The following is a 25,284-nucleotide window of genomic DNA, read 5'->3' on the forward strand; positions in this document are numbered from 1 at the left end:
TTTTTTGGCTGTCTTGGGCATTCCTTGGCTTCTGGATCTCTGCCTTCATGTGACTGTCTTCCCTTGGCATCTGTGTCCAAGTTTCCCTCCTCTTACTGACACCAGTCATTGGATTAAGGCTCACCCTAATCCATTATGACCTCGTCTTGCATTGATGACACCTACAAAGATTCTATTTACAAATCAGATTACATTCACAGGTACCCAGGGTTAGGGCTTCCACATCTTTTTGAGGGAGACGGTTGAACCCATAACATTGTGTTTATTTTAGGAAGCCAGGGAAAAGAGGGCTTATGTTCCTTTGCCTTGTGACAAAGCATAAAGTGGAGTAGCCTGGAGGGGTAGTGGTTGAGGCAAGGAAGAAGACACTGGGTGGTGTTAGGAGAAACTTGGGAAAGAAGGTATGTATCTGCGGAAGGCTGGCTCATGATTGGGCTGTTGCTCAACAAATATGATTTACTTTTCACCATGAGCTGTATACTATGATGATGTATTGGCAAACAAATGGGTGTGAGCCCTGGTCTGGAATGGGACAGGCGAAGAGAGACTGCTTTTATGTGGAACAAGGAGTCTGTTTTGCAGATTGCCTCTGGGCCACTTTCCCTGTAGGTTCTCGTTGAGACCTAGAAGCAGTGAGCTAAGAGTGAAATGAGCAACAACCGATGCACACCCTCACAGTGTGTGAAATATTCGGGGCAAAGGACAATTGTTTTCTAGGACACAAACGGCCAGGCAAGTATGACACACTTTGGTTTAGACCAACGCATAATTGGAGCAGATTCTGAGACCAGTCTCTATGATGGTGAGACTCTAGTCAAGCAACATTGGTGCCTGCAGGAATCAGCACTGTATTAGTTTCCACAGACAGTGGCTTACATGTAGCAAAGTAAATTTATTATCTTAAAATTTCCATAGTCAGATGTGTGAAATGGATCGTATAGGGTTAAAATCAAGGTGTTGGCACAACTGTGTTTCTTTCAGATGCGCTAGGAGAGAATTCATTCCTTGTCTTTTCCAGCTTCTGGATTTTGCCTGTGTTCCCTGGCTTGAGTCTGCATCACTAGGACTCTGACACTCTTGCCTCCCTCCTTTTCCCTACCAGGACCCTTGTCATTGCATTGGGCCCATCTGAATCATCCAGGAGAGTCTTTCCATCTCAACACTCTTAACTTAATCACGTCTACAAAATCCTGCTTTCCGTGTAAGGTAACATATTCATAGGTTTGGGCATTAGAATGTAGACGTCTTTGGGGAACAATTATTCCACCAACCACAAGCATGCTCAGTCATCATTGTCAGAACCTAGACCTCAGAGGAACCAGCAGGACAAGTGGCCATTGAGCTGCCATTTGGTCAGAGAAGGCTCTGAACATTGGTCCTATATATCTCACAAGCACCTTTGCCTTCAGATAAAGCTTTGTTTCCAAGTAGACATGTGTGCCCATGTGTAAGTGTCTGGAAGTGAGGAAAGATGATGTTTTTATCTTCTCCCTTCATTAATATTCAACTCCAAAGTAAGGGCAGTAGCCATGTTTGTTTTTCTGCATAGAGAAACTATACCCTGCTCAAGTCCAGTTCTGCCAAATTGTTCTGATATGTATATAAAATATAGGAGCATACTGTGCATGTAATATACTTAACAAAGTATATAAAAATTTTTTATTCACATATGCATTATATGTTCATAGTCTCTATTGTTATATGTAATCTGTATCATGGATATATTTTTGATTGCCCTAATGTATAATATGAATATGATTACATTCATGATAATGTGAATAAACAGACTTGGACTATATTAAGTGGTAATTTATAAACAGACATGAAATATATTAAATATGTATATATAAGGTTATAAATATACTTTTTCTATGATCATTTTTTATTTTATGGATAGTCCCTTCCATGGTCAATCAAGTTGGATAGAACAATACATAAAAAACATAACAGACTTTATAGCAGACTACGGAGCAAAAGTACAAGTTCAGGGAAGAGAACCAGCATGCATGGAGAGACTTTTTTCTATTTTACTGCTTAATCCTCTCCTCAACTGCATTAGATGATTAAGTCGTACTTATACCCATTTTAGAGATGAAAAACTTGAGACTAAGACGCCAACGACTTTTCGAAGATTCCACAGCCACCTGTGTCAGAATGGAGCTGAATTCAACATCTTCTGATGAATCCAACTGCATCACTGACAGCCAGTGTGAGCTTGGCACATTTGTGCAGCCGTACATGGAGGTCACGATTATAACAGCTCATCCGCAGAGAGAGGTAAGGATCAAGGTCATGAAAAGAAGATAATGCATACAAGATTCTCTTTGTTGGAGAGCATGACATTGAGTGAGTATAATGGCATATGTTAAATTAAGTGGTACTCACTCTTCCCTCTGGAGGAGTTCAGCAAAGGATAATGTCTTAGTATCTCTGAGGAAATTGTTACCAATGTAAAATATTCTACTCTGGTTAATCTAATTTAATTCTTACACATTTCTGATGAAGTTATTGATTTCATTATATAGTGGTTGAAAAAACAAAGGACATTTTTTTCCCCCAGCAAGGATAAATAGTCTTCTCTTATGGTGCTTGACTTCAAAGTTAGAATGTCTTTGAAAGCCATTTTTTGTTTGTTTGTTTGTTTGTTTCTGTGTTTCAGAGTCTTTTATGGTTTGCCTCATTCTCTGTTTGAAACTAATTTTTTTCCCCTTCTCTTCCCCCATGGTCTTCTGTGAAGTTTCTCAAATTCCACATATGAATGAAAATGTATGATATCTGTCTTTTTCTGACTTATTTCACTTAGCATAATACCCTCCAGTTCTATCCACGTTGTTGCAAATGGCAGGATTTCACTCTTTCTCATTGCCAAGTAGTATTCCCTTGTATATAAAAACCGCATCTTCTTTATCCATTCATCAGTTGATGGACATTTAGGCTCTTTCCATAATTTGGCTGTTGTTGAAAGTGCTGCTATAAATGTTGGGGTACAAGTGCCCCTATGCATCAGCACTCCTGTATCCCTTGGGTAGATTCTTAGCAGTGCTATTGCTGGGTCATAGGGTAGATCTATTTTTAATTTTTTGAGGAACCTCCACACTGTTTTCCAGAGTGGCTGCACCAGTTTGCATCCCCACCAACTGTGCCATTTCTCCACATCCTCACCAATATCTGTTGTTTCCTGAGTTGTTAATTTTAGCCACTCTGACTGGTGTGAGGGGGTATCTCAATGTGGTTTTGGTTTGTATTTCTCTGATGATGAATGATATTGAGCATCTTTTCATGTATTTGTGGGTCATCTGGATGTCTTCTTTGGAAAAGGGTCTATTCATGTCTTCTGCCCATTTCTTCACTGGATTATTTGGGTTTACTTTTTTGGGGGGGAGAACAAACTGAGGGTTGATGGTGGGAGGCAGTAGAGAGGGGAAAATGGGTGATGGGGATTGAGAAGGGCATTTGCTGGGATGAGCACTGGGTGTTGTATGTAAGCGATGAATCATGGGAATATACCCCCAAAGCCAAGAGCACACTGTATGTAACGTAAGTTAGCTAACTTAACAGTAAATTATATTTTAAAAATAAAAATAAAATAAATAAATAAATAAATAAATAAATAAATAAAAGCGTTTTTATGGACTCCTTGCCATTTATTCTCAACAATGTGTATGCCCTCAGTGGTAAAAAGATGTAGGGGTGCTTAGTAACACTTTGGAGTACGTAACTATTATTTAAATAGGGCAATGGTAAAAAGGAGACAGACCAGTGTTCAGAAGATTGTAAAATAAACTAATAGTTATTTACATAAATCCTTATCAAATTGACCTCCTTACACTCAGCCATCTATATTTTCTTTCTCCTTTTGCAAGTGCAGTCTGACTTTTCAATATTCTGACAGTAGATGCAAGGAAAGCAGAACGTATTGAAAACAGGAGAAAGTTCTCTCAAGGCCTCAGGGCAAGCTCTGAGTTCTCTAGATGGATTTAGTTTACATTCCTTGCTGACACCTCTGTGCATATCAAAACCTCTTGCAAGACACCGTCCACAGTCCTTTTAGGTGCGTGGTTTAGTGATGAATGTGTACTATCTCTATGCTTCCTTGTGCACACTTGGGACAGGCAAACCCAGATCTCTGACCTCTTAAATAGTATATACAACTTGGCAGTTTTTGAACACTTGTCAACTTTTACTTGAGAAAAAAAAAGTGCGTTTTTAATTAATACCTTCCAAGAATCTGCCTACCACAAGCATGCGGGGTATATTTTTTTTCTGGTCTGTAATATAGATCCTTTTGTCACTTCTCCATACAGGTGACTTTGTAACACCTACCCATGCTATCAAAGTTTACTCTGATGTGACATCCCTCAGGAAGACAGCCCAGATTACCTTTTCTCCCAGACTGAGTTGTATATATTTTATTTTTTACAGGGAACTCTGAGCTTAGCTAAAAAAAAAAAAAAAAAAAATAGAGCAAATTGAGAGAAGCAATTTTACATTTAAGAATCTCTCATGCCAATAGAATTGGAGATTTTTGGTGAATCTGAATCTGAATCAAGAAGATGCTTAATTTTTAAAAATAGGTAAATATCAGTAAATAAATGGGGAGCCGACAGCCTAAATGGAACATTGTCACAAACCACATGAATGTTACACTGGGGAAAGTCCTATAGCTGCCCTCAAACCATTGGGTAACATTCTTTTAGCGTGTATGGCACTAATTCTGCACACTAGTATTTCTGGGTTTCTTCTGGGCACACGGTCAGATTTTAATTCCTCCTCACATTCAAGCTTAGGCATGATCAAGTCATTCATTGAGGTCAATAAAATATGTGTGTCTTCTGCGGTCAGAAGAACTTAGGATCTGGGATACAACTTTCCATATTCACCTTTTCTGTGCTATGGAGCAAGTCGATCTTCCAAATAGTGAGACTCTCTGTTCAAGCCTGAATTTGGACTAAGTCAGAAATGGAGTAGGATCCCATCCCTGCCAACCCACAATGGCTTGTGAACAGGAAGCAACTATTTTGCTTCTTCAAGCCACCAAAATTTGGAGTTATTTATTAGGGCAGCATAACCTACAACTTTCTGAATAATATAATACATATATTTTAATAAAATTGCATTTGACTGTAATTTGGTTTAAACTGATGGTTATTCTTATTCATAATGTATGCTCGAAGGTATTTGGGATAATTTTGCTTCTTGGTCATTTATCAGGATACATTTTCCTCCCTTACCTGTGAACAAATACAAGTGGGGGGCTATCTTGAGGTATGCCTACCATAACAACACAAAGGTTCATTTCATCTCCTTGGGAATCTTTATAAGAGATGGAATATCTCTATATCTTATACCAAGATAGTTTTGTTTGTTTTGTGGTTTGTGATATTTCTTTTAAGGACATTAGAAGCCCAAATATCAGTGCTCTAAATAAAGAGGGAGTAACTTTATTTGTTCATCATCATTTGTTATCTTGGGAATAAATCAGGGGGTGGGGAATGGTTAGATCGAGTTAGAAGAAGTGACCAGATGTTGTACATTGTGTTTACCTGTGGATAATGAACCTGTTTCTTGTTTTTGTTTTCATTTAAAACTTCCTGATGTCTGGGGAATAGAAATCCTGCTTAAATCATTAACATTGTCTAAGAGGAAAAAAAAATCTCACCAACCAGGGTTCTGAGGAAACCATAAAAGCTGATATGTGGGTATCATTTAATGTTATCTAGAGCAAAAATACAAGTATTCTGTAGAGAGTGCTTCTGAAATGCATTGTAGAGTTCTGAGTTTTCACCCAGTGACCCACTGAAAATAATGTAATATATAGTATTTAAGCTTACCTCTCCCAAACAATGGTTTTCCCCTCTGACTTTTCTTCTGCTAAAGGAGGGGCATGAAGGAGGGGTCTTGTAGGGATGGGGGAGATGAAGATCAGTTAATATTTTCAGCAAAACAATACAATCTACTCCACATACCAATTTAGCGGCCAAACTGCCCCTCAAGCTTGGAGTTGAGACTCCCTCACATAGTGCTTATTTTCCTGCACGTTCACTGACAAGTAACCCATCAGATGATTGACAGGCTTAGAAAACACAGCAATAGCTGCAAAGCTGAGAATATCGCTTTGCCTGTTCTGCATTGAGATTTCTTATTTATTCCCCACTTCCCTATGTAGAAACTGAATTTCAACAAGAAGATCATTATTATCCTTGAACAAATAATACGATGTCAAACATTATGTAGACCCTTAAGTTTACGTCCATCCATTTGTTAGATGTTTGCCATTCTTCCTTTCCCAGATACACCCAGGAGAAGCATTTACCTTAAAATTTCCCTGATTCCCATAGTAATGAATTCACACTAGTTTACTCAAACTGGGTATTATAGTCAATCTCACTTTCCGTCACTTAAACCTGTTCCCTCAGTGGAAACAGAATAACTTTCAGGATGTCTCAGTCATTCCCACTTCTCACCCATGCCAACAATGTACTATTTACATAAGTCTGCTATTGACTTAGGACTTAGCCTTCTTTATCCAGTTTGGACATGACAAAATCCTTAAGAGAAAACCGAGAGATATTTTCCCAGACTTTGAATCATTATTCTTTTTCTCTATGGGCGACTTGCCAAATCTTAGCTCTGGGTCTGGCCCTAAATATCTGAAGGTATTTTCAGCCTCATCCCCCTGTGATCTCTCTCCTGGATTTACCCCCGCTTTCTAAATGTAACTTGAAAGTTACCGAGAGAGAGAGAGAGAGAGAGAGAGAGAGAGAGAAATGAATATTATACATTCTACTCATCCTTGTGTTTTGGGCTCTTCAATATGCGCAACTTACAATCAGGTCTTTTTTTTCTTGTCTCTTGGCCAAGATTTGAAATACCTTTGAAACGCATGACTTTTTAAAATTCCCATTATGAATCAGTCTTTCTACTTACCTGACCTGTTATTCCTGGAGCGGCTTTTTGAGGTCTTTCAATGTACAAAGTTGAATCCATCGTTGCACATATCACTTTTCCAGGGTCAAAGAGGAAAGGAAACTTTCCTGTGGAAACATGGAATCAGCCTTCGGCAAGATTATAAAGATGATGAAGGCTTCTTGGTGCCTGAGCTGAAATTGATGACCCGTTGCATCCTGGAGGTCCTTCTTTGCATTCATTTATGAATCTTTTCTTTGCCCGCTGACTGTGAGGAGGCTATCCACCATAGTAGTTAGGGAATAATCTCTGAATCCAGACGACCTAGGTGTACACTTCTTGCTCTCCCGTTGACTGATTTTAACCAAGTGAGGTAGCCTTTCCCGTCTTGAGTTTTCATTTCTGTATAAAGGGATATCAATACTTACACCATGTGGTTATTACATTGCTACCCAATAAAGCAAGGAATATAAATTGTGCGATGCATTTCTCAACACATAACAATTTATTGCCAAATGTTAGTTACCATTAAGAGCAACTTTGCATAGGAAACTGAGTTTTCCTTTTTTTCTTTGCTTCGGTTTAGCCTTTTGGGCATTAGAACTTTATAATTGTTGTTATTGTCATTATTATTTTAATTTTCCAATGATTTTCTTTGACTACGGTGCCTGGAACCATGGTTAGTACAGTATACATTCTCAACACCTCCATAAAGGAGTAGACAGAATGCTTCTACAGATGTAGAATCTGCACACAGAGAGGTCAGGTTACTTGCAAAGATTTGAATGGGATGGTTGTGATTTGATTCCACGTCTATTTTATTTTAAAGTCTTCACACCCTGTCTACACTATACCTCTCAAAAAATATCAACACGCCAGTAACAGTATTTTAATGAGGAACTTCCTTTCCCCATGTTTATCGTTTCCATGTGGAGGGAAACCCATTAGTGTGAACTTCCTGTCCCTCTTCACTTTCCACACCCTTTCCCATGATTGGTGACTTATGGAAAAAACAGAGAGCAGTTTTAGGTCAGTCCTTTATTCTTCCATCCTTTTAGGAATCCACCCTGTGACAGAGAAGATGTGGCCTGGTGTGCCTGAGGTCCGGCAGTAAGTCTAGTCGTCAAGATCTCACGCTGGAGCAAGAATCACTGATTTCTTGGGAAAATCAGCCTGGTCCTGTTGAGTGCTGCTTCTATACACAGTTCATCATATCCACCTAAACTGGTTTTAACAGTAAAAGAGAAAAGGTTTCATTTCCCTTGACCTTATTTCCAACTCTCACTTAAGTCGGCTTCGAATTTAGATTAGAAAACATTTATTTTATTGGGTCCTTTTCTGGATCATTGTCAAGACTGGTTTTTTAAAAGGACACCCAAAGACAGACATGTTTCATTGGCCATATGGAAGACAAAATAATTGTGAGAAGAGATTTCAGAAGAAGCCAGAGTCCTAAGGTCCATGTTCAGGTGTTTGAGCCTTTCTTTCCGCCAATTTTTACTGCCAGAATTTTCAAGGGTAGGGCTAGGATCACAAATCTCTCCTTTATCGGACAGTATTAGCAATTAATTTGGGGACATTTCATCCTATCCCCTTCTGATACTCTCCAGGAGAGTGCTTACCAAATTTGGGGGGCCAGGAGACAATGTTAGAATCAACTACAAACAATACATCTTTCTCCTCCCAAGTGAGGGTAAAAAAGTAAAAACAAAATTTTGCATTTCGTTTATATAAGTATCTTTTATTTCCTCATTCATTAATTTGCTTTTCTATCCTTCCAGTGTTTGTTAAACTCCCATTCTATTACCAGGACTTAACTTGTGCTGGTGACATAATGGTGAGCAAGCTTGAAGGATTCTTAAGTTCAGGGGACTCAAGCAAGAAGCCTGTTATACTACCAAATATCTGTATTCATTTATGTTACTTTATATTGAGTGATAAAATTTGATCTAAATCTACACTGAATCTCATAGACATTAATCTTAAAAAGAGTAAGCAAATGTATGAAGGTCCTACAATTTATAAGTAATGGTCCTGGAATATTAACTGAATTTTGTCTGACCCAGAACTGTGTTCCTTGCTCCAGATGCCCTCTGCATCCTTAACTCCCATTATTTTGGTTGATTTATCTCATAATGTTCCTTTCATTCTTGACTAAAGCTTTTGGCATTTTCTTGGTTTGAGTATTGAGTTCATGATTTTCTAGTTTTCAATTTGGCTGCCCCCATGGGGTACTTTGTACCCGATCACTGATTTTCATTGCTTATTAATTTACTCAATTATTCTACCAATCTTTAATGTGTGACCGTTTTGTGTTATGGATTCAAGTTATAAATAAACACACACACACACACACACACACACCCCTAATTCTTATCCTCCTAGTAACAGAAGGATCTTTATGTGTAGTCAGGGAATTTTACTCAGCAATATAACGTCAGTTTTATTCTAATAGTCAGTATATTGAATTAATACCTCCCAGGGAAAATATTCTAATTTTTCTCCAAGAATTAGATCTCTCGTCTCTACACTGAAGGCTGAGATGTGCTGTTTCACAGAACCTGTAGTCTGGGTCTACCTATCCAAGTTGCTTTTCTCTAATGTCCTCAAAGGTAGATTTTAAAAGGGTGGATGCAGGAGGACACAAAGAACTCACACTAAATTTTGTTGTTGTTGCTGTTGTTATTGTTGTTCTTTTTAGAAAACAAACATTTCTTGTGCAACCCATCAATAAACAACCATTACAGTCTTTGGATAATTAGGAATGAAATAAACAAAGGTTCAATGTTCCATGGGCTGAGTATGAAGAGTGGAACATAAGAAACGTGATCTTGAAAAATGTTTACTGAAAGTCATCATGCTGCCTGGGGCTTGGTCTTCAAGTTCATTTTCTTTTTTTTTTTTTAATTTTTTTTTCCAATGTTTTTTAATTTATTTTTGGGACAGAGAGAGACAGAGCATGAACGGGGGAGGGGCAGAGAGAGAGGGAGACACAGAATCGGAAACAGGCTCCAGGCTCTGAGCCATCAGCCCAGAGCCCGACACGGGGCTCAAACCCACAGGCCGCGAGATCGTGACCTGGCTGAAGTCGGACGCTTAACCGACTGCGCCACCCAGGCGCCCCTTCAAGTTCATTTTCAATGAGAGCTAAGACTGTGAGCTGCGGCTTCTTCATTCCAGTTCAGTTACCAATCTTGGCTGGAAAGAAATGCTCACACCTTGGATTCTTCATGGGCTAAATGGGACCACAGTGACAAGGACCTATTGGAAAGTGTTGTTTTCAGGAAGGGAGGTGGTAGAAATCGTAGCAAGATATTTGGAGACTTCCAATATAGCTAAAGGGTCAATTTTCATAGGAAATACAACCTTGGTTCACTGTACTAATAAGACATTTTTTTCCTAGCTCTTTCTTTCTAAATGCTCCTGAAGAATGCATAATACCGCATATTTTTGAAAACTTAATGATATTTCCAAGAGTTATTTATTGTAGTGAGTATTTGAGGGAGGTGGAGTACCATGAGGTAAATTTCCCCTCCATCTAACATGTCTCTGGCTGTGACTTAGTCTTCCTAGGCTATGGGGTGCAACTGACATTTGCTTCTTGAGTTGGACCCTGTTCTCTTTGGCCACTGTCATGCCCCAATCTCTGACCACCAGGGCCATACTTCTCAGAGAGTGGTCATTGGAGTAGTTTTCCATTCATCTGCAGGACTCTGCTCCACATAGAGGGCAAGGTGACTTTGAAAACAGCCAATGAAGGCTGCTTTGCCCATTTGACAAAGCAGATTTGGTCTGGAAGGGGCAGGCCATTGCAGTGGGCTGGTGATGTTTCTGATCAACCCAGGGACTGGTTTACGTTTGGCAAGAACATTTAGATTGCCATGAGCTATTGCAAGGTGTCATGGTTGTACTTGAAGTAGTGTGCAAAATACTCCTCTCAGGCAGGGTTGTGGGCTATGGAAGGAGAAGGAAACATTAAGTGTGGGTGCCCTTACAGCCTGCTACTGGGGATCAGCCTTCTCCGACAGGTATGGTGCTCCCCTTGGTACCTGGAACTGCCAATGCTGGAACTCTCCCTGGCTGGCTAAGAGCCTGCCTCTGGTTGGGATCAATGGCCGAGAACATAGAGGGTGTATCTAAAGAAACAGATGTTCCGAACACTGACCAGTAGGAGCACCCACAGGACAAGGATGACTCGGGCCCAAGGAAATGTCAGGTGGGACACTGTGAGAGACTGTGCCTGGAAGCAGGAGGGTGTTTCCTCAAGGCAAAAGAATTGCCATTACCAGCAGCACCAATGAACTTCATTCTTATCATAAACTTGACCTGACAGAATTGGTCAGGGCACCTATCTCACAATATCTGCATGGTCCAGATAGTTTGTCCACCGGCTTTAATAAAACTGTATTCTTTTGAGAGTCCTCCCTGCATCTCAGTGTGCCATTCTTTTAACTTTGCTGTTATCTGTGGGTTGTGCCAGAATTGGCTGGAATAGAAAATACTCTGGAGAATCTTATGTTACACATTTAGGACTTTGCCGCGTGTAAAGGGCTCTCACCTAATCACAAAGGCACACTTCTGAAATGGAAGATCCTGGAGAGCACGGCACATGACCTCCTCTCTGGATAGGAAACAAGTGCTGAGCTCAGTGGAATGCCCAAACAGAAAGGGCGTCAGTATATCCAAGTTCCAGAGAGGTAAACCGAGTCTTGAGGAACTCAAGGAAATTGCTAATTGGTGACAGGGCTGGTATGGCAGCAGTAGGTCTGAAATTCAGCTTTCCTGATAATTGGAGCAGTTTTCTGCTCTTTCCTTTTTTTTCTTCCTTGTGTATTTAATTTATTATTACTATTATTATTATCATCATCATTTTGTTAGTTGCTCATGGGACAGCTTTATCGCCCCAAAGCAATGTGAACAGAATTTTAGATGGTGACATCATTGTAGAGCTCAGATGTGTTCATTGCTAAAAGCGGAAAGCTTCCAGCAGGCTGTGGTTTAATGAGGCAATCTCAAAGCAGCTTAAACCATTGTTTGCCTTTTGCCTTTGTTTGCAAATTCAGCACAACTTCGTGAAATCTGCCAGAAAATGACAAGAGTCTAGCAAAATTACTCATAACTCGAGGGACTGGGTGAAAGCAAACTGTCATCGCCTCTTTCCGTGGCAATTTGAGATGGCCGATGAGACAGGCTCCCACACGCATGTTTCAAGGTCAGGACAACAGCAGCCCAGAGTGGACACCTTCCCCAAAAATTCCACCTCTGAGACCCAGGTCCCTGCATTCCACCGTGGTTATTGAAAAAATCCCTGTTGCCCCCCCGCCCCCCACCAAATCGCCTCTAAAAGTCATTTTGTGGAAATGGTCCTTGAAAATAGGATCTCAGTGACAATAAAGATTATCATTAGGTTTCCAAAGAGAATAAAAACACACCCATACAAGGGCAATCATATGACATTTGCATTTATTTTCTGAAAAACAAAACAAATGAACAAGCAAACAAAAAAAGGAGGAATAGACTCATAAATACCGGGAACTAACTGGTGGTTGACAGAGAGGAAGGGGGTGGGGGGAAGAGTAAAATAGACAAAGAGGTTTGAGAGGTACAGACTTCCAGTGACAAAATAAGTAAGTCACGGAGATGAAAAGCACAGCATAGGGAATATGGTCAATAACATTGCAATAAGGTTGTGCGGTGACAGACGGGGACCTCACGTATCGTGGTGAACACTGAGTTATGTATAGGAGGTGGGATCATGTGCTGTACATCTGAAACTAACATCAAATCACACGTCAGCTATGCTTCAATAATAAAAAACAAAATAAATAAAATAATAAAAACACCAACTTCCATTTTTATGAGATAGATAGCAGGTTACAATAGTGGAGAAGGAGGAGGAAAAGACGGCAGTGAAAAGGAATATTCTGGAAAATAAATGCTGTAAGGATGTGCATAGGGTCCAAGACCTGGTGTCTACACCCTATGGAGATTTTGTCCCTCCCGCCCTGGTGAGATGAGGGTAGGGTTCATTACCAGGCAAGGGGCCTCAGGTTTTTCCTTCCTTCCTTCCTTCCTTCCTTCCTTCCTTCCTTCCTTCCTTCCTTCCTTCCCCTAAGGAGAACCTGACCTTTAAGCACTCCACCCCAAGGGAGAGCCCTGGGCCTGCTTGCTGGGCTCTGTGGTCTGGAAGAGGGTTTGGAGAAGAGCTTGAGTATGCAGGAGAAGCAGGGACTCCAGGCCAGTTCAGGCAGAGCCCCTTCTCTTTCCTGTTCATTGTTATTTTATTGTAGCTCATCTGAATAATGTGGGACATGGGAAAAGAATTCTAGAATTAGCCAGATATGTTACTAATTACATTTGGGAGGAAGATATAAGAAAGAGTGTACGGATGGGGCTGTTAGTGAGATTAATGGCAAGCACGTGATATAGGAGACTTTGGATTCTGAGAATTCTTTTTTTTTTATTATTTTTTTTAACGTTTATTTATTTTTGAGACACGGAGAGACACCGTGAATGGGGGGGGGGTCAGAGAGAGAGGGAGACACAGAATCTGAAACAGGCTCCAGGCTCTGAGCTGCCAGCACAGAGCCTGATGTGGGGCTCGAACTCACGAACTGTGAGATTATGACCTGAGCCAAAGTCGGATGCTTAACCGACTGAGCCACCCAGGTGCCCCTGGATTCTGAGAATTCTTGCTGAGTTGCTTGAGTGACATGGAAAGCCCCTGGAATACCTGAGTTCATTGCTTGGGGCACTTAACTTTTTGTTGTTGTTCTTGTTTTGCTTTGTTTAATATGACTCTGTAGGGAAACTGTCATAAGCCCTAGCCTTTTCTAGGTGTCTTAGTTCCTCTTTTATAAACCCAGTAGAAATAGTCTTCAGCCAAAAATTAAAAAAAGAAAAAGAATATTTAAAAAAAGGACGCCTGGGTGGCTCAGTCGGTTGAGTGTTCGACTTCGGCTCAGGTCATGATCTCACAGCTTGTGAGTTTGAGCCCCGCGTCAGGCTCTGTGCTGACAGCTTGGAGCCTGGAGCCTGCTTTGGATTCTGTGTCTCCCTCTTTCTCTGCCCCTAACCCACTCTCATTCTGTCTCTGCCTCTTTCAAAAGTAAATAAACATTTAAAAAAATTAAAAAGAAATAGTCTTCAGGCAACTTCTCATTCTCTTTCCAGTACAATGGGTGAGTAGACTAGGAGATGACATTCGGGTGCTCTGGGCTGCCCACTCTGGATCACTGAGCTGTGCCTGGGGCATCAGGGCAAGCAGGTAATCCCAGGATTATGGTCATAGGCCTTTCCCAGTGAACCCAAATTTAAAGCTGTTTGCCCACTCATCGAACAATAGCAACAACAACAACAATAATAATGCTGTCTTCGGAGAGGCAGGTTACTGTCAGTTTTTTTTAAATATAAAGTGTATTTATTTATTTTGAGAGAGAGAACATGAGTGGAGGAGGGGCAGAGAGAGAGGGAGAGAGAGAATCCCAAGCAGGCTCCATGCTAGAGCCAGGATGCGAGGCTTGAACTCACGCACCATGAGATCAAGAGTCAGATGGTTAGCTGACTGAGCCACCCAAGCACTCCAGGTTACTACCACTTTGTAAGAGGATCCTGAGATAGAAGTGGTTGGCCTGTAAGGCAAGGAATCTTCCAATCAATTCCTCGCTGGAGATCAGAGAAGACTTAATTGGTCCTTCCTGGTTCTGGCCCCAACGGAGGCTTATGGGAAATGGGAAGGTGTAAAAGCAAGGGTCATGTGGGCTTTCAGACAATTTAAATTGACAGTCCTTACTCCTTCTGGAGTCAAACGCCTGCTGAGATTTGATGATAACTGGGAGTTCTCTCCAGCAAATGGATTAATGCACAAATTTGCAGGAACCGTCAGTGGATTTCTGATCCAGGTGATCTTATTTAATTGAGCCAAAGGGTTAGAAACCAAAGACAAAGATCCAGGACACAAACAATTTGAGGATGTCTTGGAAATGTTGTCAATTTCCAAGGGGTTGCTCATTATCTCTCAAAGGTGCCACAGAACAAATAATGGTAAGACTGTAAAACCAGGCAGACCCTGGGATCCTTAACCACGGGCCTTAAGGAAGAGTCACATTGAAGAGACAAGAACCAGGGGCAGAAATGCTCCAAGGAAGAACCTCAAGAACCCAAACGTCCATCAACTGATGAAGGGATAAAAATGTGATACACACACACACACACACACACACACACACAGTGGAATACTATTTGGTGATAAAAAAGGATGAAATCGTGCCATTTGCAACAACGTAGACGGAACCAGAGGCTATTATGCTAAGCGAAATAAGTCAGTCAGAGAAAGGCAGATATCATATGTTTTCACTCATATGTGGAATTTGAGAAACCTAACAGAAGACTGTAGGGGAAGGGAAGGAAAAATAAGATACAAACAGAGAGGGACGCAAACCACAGAGACTCTTAAATACAGAGAAAAAACTGAGGGTTGATGGGGGTGGCAGTTAGGGGGGAGGGGGAAAATGGGTGATGGGCATTGAGGAGGGCACTAGTTGGGATGAGCAATGGGTGTTGTATGTAAGTGACGAATCATGGGAATCTACTCCTGAAGCCAAGATGGCACTGTATGTTAGCTAACTTGACAATAAATAAATACAAAAAAAAAATATCTGAGGGCACCTGGGTGGCTCAGTCAGTTAAGCGTCTGACTTCGGCTCAGATCATAATCTCATGGTTCGTGGGTTCGAGCCCCACATCGGGCTCCAGGAAGACAGCTCAGAGCCTGGGGCCTGTTTCCAATTCTACGCCTCCCTCTCTCTCTGCCCTCCCCTGCTCCTGCTCTCTCTCTCTCTCAAAAATAAATAAACATTTTAAAAAATTCTTTTGCTTTTAGAATACAGTGCAAACTACTCAGGGCTATAACTGCCTCGCAGGATTTTTTCCCTTCTTCATCCCCTCGCACTCGGCCTGTGTTCCGAGAACGCTGGCTTCAGACACTTCCTGAGCACTAAACCCTTGACCCGTTGCGGAGCTTAGCCATTCAGTTCCTCATGCTGGAAGTGTTGTCTGGATGGGCTCCTCTTCAGCGTCTTACTAGTTCATCAGAGAGGACTTCATTGATCACCGTACCTAAAATTGTCCCCTCATGCCAACCTCAGGACTCTTCGTAAATCTCCCTACAGAATGTCACTAGTTTGTTCCTTTAAAAGTAGTGGCTAACACGTATGGAGCCCTTAACTGTGTACCAGATGCTATGTAACATTACTAAATGGGAGCACGTGGGTGGCTCAGCTGGTTGAGCGCCCGACTTCGGCTCAGGTCTGGAGGTTCGCGAGTTTGAGCCCTGCATCTGGCTCTCGCTGGCAGCTCAGAGTCCGTTTCGGATCCTCTGTCCCTCCCTCTCTGCCCCTCCCCTGCTCACGCTCTCCCCCAAATAAATACTAAAAAAAAAAAAAATTACAAAATGTAATCCCTTAAGACGTGGGGCCTGTTCTTATTTCCTCTTAAAGTATGAGAGGGAACTGAGGCACAAAGAGGTTAAGTAACCGGCCCACGGTCGCACAGACAGAGGTGCACCTACGATTCAAACCCGAGCCCCTTTGGCTGGACTGTCTTGCTATTCTGTCCCTGCGGCTTCTGTGTCCCCCACCAGAGGGGAAGTTGCCAGGGCCAGAGACTGGCAGTCCCCTCCTGACTTCACGACTGCATCTTAAGTGGTGGAAACAATGTGTCTCACACACTCTGTGCTCAGCTGTTTGTTGAAGAAATGAATAAAGGGAGAAGTGTGGGTATCCGGAACGTGTCAGAAGACGGAACTTGAGGACTAGGTCTGGGGAGTTACCAGGAGACTCACAGAGCAGATCAAAGGGAGGGAAACTTCATTCTGGATTCAGGGCTCCGTACCTAGTTACCTCGTGGTTTTCTCTAAATCCCTTACCCGACCCAGGCCTTATTTCCTTCAGCGTTGTAAATCTTGTAGTTTCTGTCAAACACTGAGCACACAGCAGGCCCCCAGGATGTGGCTGGGGCTCTGCTGGGAAGGGAGGAGGAGGGAGGAAACAGGGAAGAAGAAAGGAGAAACAGAGATTAGCTTCATCTCATTGAATCTACATAGACACAACAGTATTGTTTTAACCACTATAAATTGCTATATAAATCTTAAATGGGCTATCCCTTAACTCTAGGGTACTGTGGTCTATTTGAAAGAACATGCATTTGGAGTCAATTATTCTTAAACTTTTATTATTGCTTTGTAACCAGGGGGGTGCTGGTACATATTAAACAATCCGCTCTTGGGGGAGGAGTCGGGGCTGATTCGTGGGAATCCCTGATCTACGTGTTCATGAATAGTTCCACTGTGGCTGACTCCAAGCGACCAATACGGCATTTCTGAATGGGGAGTGGGCTCTTACAAGCTGGTATGAGCTGGTTCCAGTGCACCACGGTACCTCCTGAAATGTGACCCTGAAGAAACAGTCTCCCGGAAATTCAATTTCATGCCCATCAAATGGTGTATCTGTCTGTGTCTCCCAGTCTGGGGCTGCCGGGCATATTAAATGCGACAATTCAGGGAAATACTGAGCACAGTGCCTGGCACGCAACAGTGAACGATGAATTTTGGCCCCTTCCTTTGAAAGATCAGTCAAGATTAACAACCCCAAAAGTTTCCTCAAGGTTGTGTTGGTAGAGAGAACCGGGAAGAGAATCCAGGTCTCTTAGGAGAAACAATTTTTACCTTATTTTTCTACTTTCTTTTTCATTCTGTCTATAATGATCTTATCTAAACATTTTTCCTTGGCTCTCATTTCCTCTGACTAGAGCTAGACAGTCAATTGCGGAAAGGATAAAATAAATGAGAAGTAATAACTATGACCTTGGTACCACATTTACTTTATAAATAAGATAAATCTTTCAGAACGTTTGGTCTGATGACATGACATAACTGGGGCCCTAAAGCTGAATTTATAAAATCTTAAATATACGGATTTAAGGTTTTAAGAAAAAGTGGCAACCCCCTGGATTTATTACAGAAGTTGCTAAACAACTGACAAAGATACCCAGAGAGGTACAGGTGTATATATGTGTGTATATATGTATATATGCATATATGCATATATATATACATATATATATTCACATTTTCCATAAATATGTATGTGTTCATGTATTCATTTTTTTATTCATAAATTCATAGGTAATTTGGAACAAGAGTACCTAGAAATAATTAGTTTATTGATTTGCCTTCTTATTCATGCATTTTTATTCCCGTAATTATTCATGCATCCAATCTTTGTGGAACATTTGCTATGTGCCAGACATTGGGCTTGACAAGAGGGCGTACCAAAATCAGTTCTAGGAGTTTCCTACGCTGTAGGAATTGCACTGAGTTAACTTTCTAGGGGTTTCCTGCACTGAGTTAACCGATTCCTAGGTAGATAGACATAGATAGAGTCAATTAAGGTCAGAACACTAAGATAAAAATAAAAATGGCGGAGGCAGAAAGCTCACATCTTCAATTTTGTCAAGTAATGATTTGTCAGGAAAGGGGGTGGATGGGAGTTTTTCTTTTAGCTAGCTTTAACATTTTGCTTATATACCTATATTGAAGGATGGAAACAAAACATAGACTCCAAATAATTCAACATAGGGTTGTCTCAGGATTGTCATGGGATTGTGTCTTTGAGATCCCATCATGGGGCAGTCCTGTTATCCAAGACTCCTGCCTTCTCAGGAGCCTATGCTGCGGGAGCCTATGCTGTAATACACATAGGGGCCTGTAGATGGCAGACTTCACTCATTGTTCCGATGCAATTCACCAACACCTGTTGGATGTGTGGTTAAACTTGACGCCAGGGCAGTCTAAACCTTTCCCCTAGAGCAGCTCCGCAAATGTAAAGCTTCGTATTTCTTTACTTGGTCCACCTTAAAACCTCGTGTTGTGACACATTTTTCATGTCAGAGATTTTTAATGTTCCTTGGCGTTTTCTTTTCTTTATTTTCTTTCTTTCTTTTTTTTTTTTTTTGTACAGCTCATAAATGACTGTGTAGGCAGGGCTTCAACTTGAAAGACTTCTGATCTTCAGATCTAAATAAGAAATTATTTAAGAAAAAAGTCAATACTGTGGAAAAATCAGGTAAATTAAAAATACAGGCCACTAACCCTGAATATAAACATGCCTGCTAAGCATAGACTCTCTTTGCAACACCCCACACCTGTTTCTTCTCTGGGATTCTGGCACTCTGTTAACACCTTGGCCCAAGGGCTAGAATTGTTTCACCAAAGCAAACATTTATGGACTTCCTTCTATTTGCAGAATACTGCATTCGGTGATAAGAAAATATACAGCTGAATAAGCATAAAACTTGGCCTTTGAAGCTCATAATTTTGGGGAGGAAACTAAGAATGATATAACTAGAACACCACAATTCAAGGAAGGGACTCTAGGTCTAGAAGGGTAGGGGATATTACACCCAATAATGATGGATGGAATATTTGTGGAAAGATGAAATTCGAATTAGCTGTGGGATTATTCACAGAAACTTCACAGGCAACCCTAAGAAGAAGGCATTACAAATATTTGAATCCGTTTGGACAAAACCCTATTTTGCAAGTTGCTTGGAGGCCAGGAATGGTTGTATTCAATGGAATTGAATTTTGGGTTTCCTGGTCAGCTAATCCAAAGAATCCCCAAATAAACATCTATATTATCTGCCATTTATTCTGTATCTTGAAACAATTGTTATATTTATACCACATTAAAATATACCTATCTGGCAACTTTATAGTTTTCAGTATATGCTTATTATAAAAAATCTATAAACTTTGGGGGAAAATAATTAGGCAGTCATAAAAATAATCTGTCATCCTACCTCCCTGATAAAACTATTCCTAATATTTCAGTGCTAAATAAAACTTAATGATTAAATAAACATTCTAATAGCATGATGTCTACGTTTATTAAAAGCTACTAGCTTGAGACTGAACTTATTGGCACATAAAACCAGTCATGAGCACAGTGACATTTTCCTGCCTTGTTACAAATTATAAGCGATCGATGAAAATGATTTTCATTTTGAAACTAGAAAAACTAACTAATGTATTTCTTTTTTTCCAGTAAGGTCTCAGCTTTGGACTTTGTCTATAAAAGATTTAAGTCCAAGCTAAGATGAGTTATTTATTGGATCGTTGCTTCTGTTTCTGAGACTCTATTTCTTTTCCGTAAAGTGATGTCATTATACCTACTCTTGTTTGTGACATTCAAAGGAAGTTGTGTACTAGACTTGGCACGTGTCAGGTGCCATGAAATGTAATTTCCCTCCTACCCTTTATGGAGAGCAGGCTCTTTTCCTCTTACCTACTGAGAAACTCTGAGAAGGATGTAAACATCCCTGTAGTCTAAATCTCTCGGCCTTGGTGCTATTGACATTGGGCCAGGTAAATTTTTGTCGTGGGGACTGTAGGGATCTGCAGGATGCTTATCAGGACCCCTGCCCTCTACTCAAGACACGCTAGGGGCAACTCCCCAGTTGTGGCAGCCAAAGAATATCGTTAGACATCGCCAAATATCTCTGGGGGGTGCAACTCACCCCTGATTGAGAATCACTGCCCTAGTACCTTAAAAGCACCTGCTTCGTTGATATAGATGGATGAGAAAGGTCTCTCTCTAATACACCTGTTTTATACACCATGGCCTCACAGCTGCTACCCTGGCTGAGTGCTCTTAAATCCTCCTTTCGCGAGTTTTATGAAGCTATGGTACCTCCAGCGACCCTTGACTGCATCACCTAGCTCCTGAGAAGTCCTGGACCCAACAGTTTGCGTTTTAGCATCCTTTTCCCGGATAGCTCCTGAGGTCTCTAACCCATCTATGTTGCCTTGGGCCCATTGTCTGGTTTGCCTTAGGTGGATGCTTCACCCACTGAGTCACAGTCCCCCAATTGCCCAATCTATCCAAATAATCTTCTGCCTCGGGTCATAGGTCTCCATATACTCAGTGACTGACATAGATGCTGTATGTATAGAATTCTTGGGGGAGGGGTTGTGTCATTTGAATAGGATTATGGTGGGTATCTCCATGAAACAATGGCAATGGGTATCTCCAAGAAACAATAAATTAAATTAATTTAATTTAATTCAAGTTAAATGGTGCTATTCATACTTGTCTTTTAATATTTTTATGTCGATTATTTTTGTCTGCCATCTTATGCTTTTGCAGAATGTACACAATTGACAGGTTTTTTTTTTCATTTGTTTAGGTGACTGCAAGTGTATTGGGCAGTCCTGTCATGACTATAAGGAGCTTCACCTGTGTGGAAGGGCATGAGGCTCTGGACAACCCCTAACCACCAATCCTCTCTCCTTCCTGATGGTGCTGTGGCTTCCATGCCTAACTATATTGTTAGTTTAAAAAGTATGACCACTGAGGGGTGCCTGGGTGGCTCAGTTGGTTAAGCGGCTGACTTCGGCTCATGTCATGATCTCGCGGTCCGTGAGTTCGAGCCCCGCATCGGGCTCTGTGCTGACAGCTCAGAGCCTGGAGCCTGTTTCAGATTCTGTGTCTCCCTCTCTCTGACCCTCCCCCGTTCATGCTCTGCCTCTCTCTGTCTCAAAAATAAACGTTAAAAAAAAAAAGTATGACCACTGAGAAACACCTCATCTCCCACTCTTTGAAATTGCAGACCCACCCCCTACCAAGAACTCCTTATTTTAGTATTTTGGACCCTATCCATTCTATTGGAGATCCCCAGATACCAAATTTAGTTCAAATAAAACTGAAGTTTTTACCATACTGTGTGTTGAGCTTCTGGACCGACCTCCAGGCAGATGATCTGCCCTTAGCCATATCAAATTCTTTTCTCCAGGTTTTCCTAGATTTTACCTTTGTCCTTTCTCCCATGAGTTTTAGATACTAGTGTTAGTCAAGCTTTCTCAAAAAGCAGAATCTCAGGCAAAGGCTTGCATTGTATAGTTAATTTCGGGAAGCAGTCCCAAGGAAAAGGATAGGGCATTAGGAAAATGAAGCAAGCAAGGAAGGAAGGAAAGAATACTTTAGAGTTTGTTGTTGGGATGGTCACAGTATGGATCTCTTAGGCTAAATTCTGTTGGGAAACCTTTGATCCGTGTGTCATGATCCCCCAACTTGTCCACCTGAGGGACAGGAAAAGGTTGTATTTAACCGTTGGCTTCAATATCCCATTGGTCAGGAATTGGAGCCACGGAGTATTAACTCTATTATAATTCCAGGCTCGTCCATGTGTCAAAAATGGCTTATCTAATTGTTACAAGGAATTCATGTGACAGCATGAGATGTTTAGTGCAACAGAGGGAAGTGGTTTAAGAATCTATTCACTTGCAAACCATGATCATAGCAATGGCTGTGATAAAAACGTGAATGGAGTAGATAGGATACAAAACTACCTAACATGTGTGGTGTGTCCATGTTGCTCAAGGTGATGAGGTCATGGACCCTGGATTAAAATCTGCTCCATATTATCAGTGCCAGGGCTCTCTTATTCCCAGGCAACAAGAGGGAGGATGTGCATTCATCTGATAAGCATTAACTAGTGAAAGTGTATTATCCAGATAAAGCCAGCCAGAAGAAAGATAAAATCTCAAGAGAGCTTCAAATGGGCATGTTTTTATACAAGGCTCAAATCGATAATAATAAGCCCCTTGACTCCACGTTGGCCTTTCATTCTTCTCCCAATTTAAGCCTTCTTCCAATTCAGCATGGTCACTAACCCTATTGTATACCTATTGTATACGGTAGCGTTCTTAAAGAGAAAGGCCTTATCAGTTTGCTACCGTTATCTTCACCCTTTGTCCTGGAAACTTTCATATCATTTCTAATCTTTGTAGAATCTGGACGCTTTGATGGGTCCTGCTGATGCATCCAGATGTAAACCATCATTATATGGATCCCATGTATGAAGTAGGACTGAACATTAATCAATCATTAGGCATCTGTGATTTCAGCACTTCCGCCTTTGAAGTCTCTAATAAACATCTGCATTTAATATTCACTACCTACTTTGTGTTTAAACCTTTGGAAGAATATTGTCTCAAATGATTTTATATTAAACTTCTCCATTGCCAGTGTTTACACATGTGTGTGTGTGTGCGCTTGTGTGTGTGCGTGTGTGTGTGTGTGCACGCGCATGCATGGGCAGGTGATGGAGGGAACGTAGAAGTTACAAGACCTGGGGTGTTATGAATTAAAGGAGGAAGGATCTTCTTAAGTTGGGTCCCTAGTAGCAGGGTGTGAGACAAAGATTTGAATGCAAGTGGTGTATTGGGTGATCCCAATTTGGCGTCCCAATTTGGGTGATCCCAGGAAACACTGGTGGGCAACAGGGAAATAAGACAGAAAAAGCCAAGAAAGCTGTGTTATTCCACATCTCTGAGAAGCAGGCACCAAGGCAGGGTCACACGTATATGGATTTCATTGGGGGAAAGTGTCTATGTTAAGAGAAAATGGGAAGGGACTAGGAGAAGCCTGGAGAATGGTCAGATTTCAGTGGAAGTTGGAAGGAGACGGGGAAGAAGGAACATCGGGCAGAAGCTTCTTAGACCTCTTAGGAAAGTTTGGTAAGACCTGTATGGAGCCCTTGAGTCCTAGAAGCTAGCAGAGAAACATCGCACATGCCTCAGGGTCCCCGTCTCTCAGTCAGTGGCTGAGAGCAGTTCTTGGGAAGCGTGGTCTTGGTGCAAATGCAGTGTTGGGTGTAAGAACAAAGCCGCTGGGTCTCTCAGTCCGCTGCTTCCCCGCAGTCAGAGATCTGACAGGTGTATTCTCCAAACCATCACAGAAGCCAATTCCAGGTGCAGGTGCTGCGAAAGAGTGTGTCACTGACATAGGCACTGGGGCTCGGTCTTGCTTATGACCTCTGATGCCTGGGGAGAACAGATCCAAAAGTTGGCCTACCTGAGAGACGAGGAAGCTGAGATCCTCAGCCACTTGGTACCATGTGGCATCACTTGAGGGCTGCTCCCAGGATCATCAGCCACCTGGCGCCTCTCACTTGTCCCCCGCTCAGCCAGAGAAAGCCCCCAGGCAGAGAAGCACAGATGCTCGAGCGGGAGGCCATTGGCACACATGGAATGGAAATTACCAAGGGGCTATGGCGGAACACCAGCAGAATCCGTTACAGTGAGCTGAGGAAGAAAGGAAAGTGGATTCTCCTGAATGCTAATTATTTGTTCTTCAGCCTCTCTAGGTTTCCCCGGCTTTGAGGGTAGTCAAGTAGCATTTTCTTTCTGTTTATGATTTCCCTCTGAGACTATCATTGCTTTAGGCAAATGTATTCATGTGAAGAATCATTTTTCTCCATGTCTGAGCCTGCAATAAATGTCAACCCTTTTTTCGGCAACCGCGGCTAATGCTGCAGACCTACCATTACCGAAATTGAAATTACATATGTTAGGACCCCAGATCAATTTATTTCAAGGGACATCCAAGATCACTCTGGACAGGCAATGAAATCTCTCCACCTCTGTGGCTCTGAGCCTCTCTCTGGGAAATGAAGATGGGACTGTTTTTTTTTTCTTTTTTTTTTTTAACTTGCTTTTCTTTTTCTTCTCCGTTCTGGAATGAAACACAAAATGTGAATAAATTGTTAGCCTCCTTAATTCCCCTCCGCTCTGGCATCCTCTCTAAAATACTGAGTAAAAGCAGGCACTTAGGAAGCAAAGTTGAAGGTCTTTAAAGTTTGCTCAGTGAAGCCTCTAAGGTGTTTGATACATAACCCTTACATTTACCTATGAATCATAGGCTGTTGGAGAAGAAAGTAAGGAAGTATCATGGCCAGGCTTCATTTTACAGGTAAGAAAAATGAGCAACAGAGAAGGAAATGACTTGGCCAAAGACGTACATCAAGGTAGCAGCAGAGCTAAGCCCAGAGTGAAGGTTGCCTGAAACCCAGTCTAATATTTTCCAGGAGAACTTAATAATTACACACATAGTACTGATAAAGTAATAAGAAATGGTACTTATGTTTTAAGTTCTGGTATAAAGAATTTCTGTGCATTGTCTCATATATGGAGAACTTTAATGGTAGAATGGGCCATTGAGGAGGCACGGCTGGTGTCTGGTTAAGACGAGGGGGTCTCTGGAATCAGAACACTTGGGTTCAAATTGTAGTTCCAGAACATCCTACTGCTGAACCCGAGTGATTCCTCAAAGCCATCTTGCTCTTGGTGAGTCATAGCACTGATCTCAATACCCTTCAAAGGATCGCATGAGCTTACACAACCGCATTCCCAAGTAGTGTCTAGGCCATTCCAAGTACTCATAGCCGTGAGCTATTAAAATGCCACCACGGGGCACCTGGGTGGCTCAGTCGGTTCAGCGCCCGACTTCGGCTCCGGTCATGATCTCTTGGTTCGTGAGT

General features: G+C 41.6%; 1 long non-coding RNA gene across 1 annotated transcript; it reads left to right on the forward strand.

Annotated features, from left to right (window-relative positions):
• Positions 1-188: 188 nt before the first annotated feature.
• Positions 189-21,313, forward strand: LOC106975634 (uncharacterized). Its single transcript, XR_001430335.3, has 3 exons — positions 189-401; positions 2,090-2,277; positions 21,151-21,313. It is a non-coding gene; the product is annotated as an uncharacterized LOC106975634 (long non-coding RNA).
• The last annotated feature ends 3,971 nt before the right edge of the window (positions 21,314-25,284 follow it).

This window comes from Acinonyx jubatus, chromosome B1 (assembly GCF_027475565.1).
Source record: "Acinonyx jubatus isolate Ajub_Pintada_27869175 chromosome B1, VMU_Ajub_asm_v1.0, whole genome shotgun sequence".
Lineage (NCBI taxonomy): Eukaryota > Metazoa > Chordata > Mammalia > Carnivora > Felidae > Acinonyx > Acinonyx jubatus.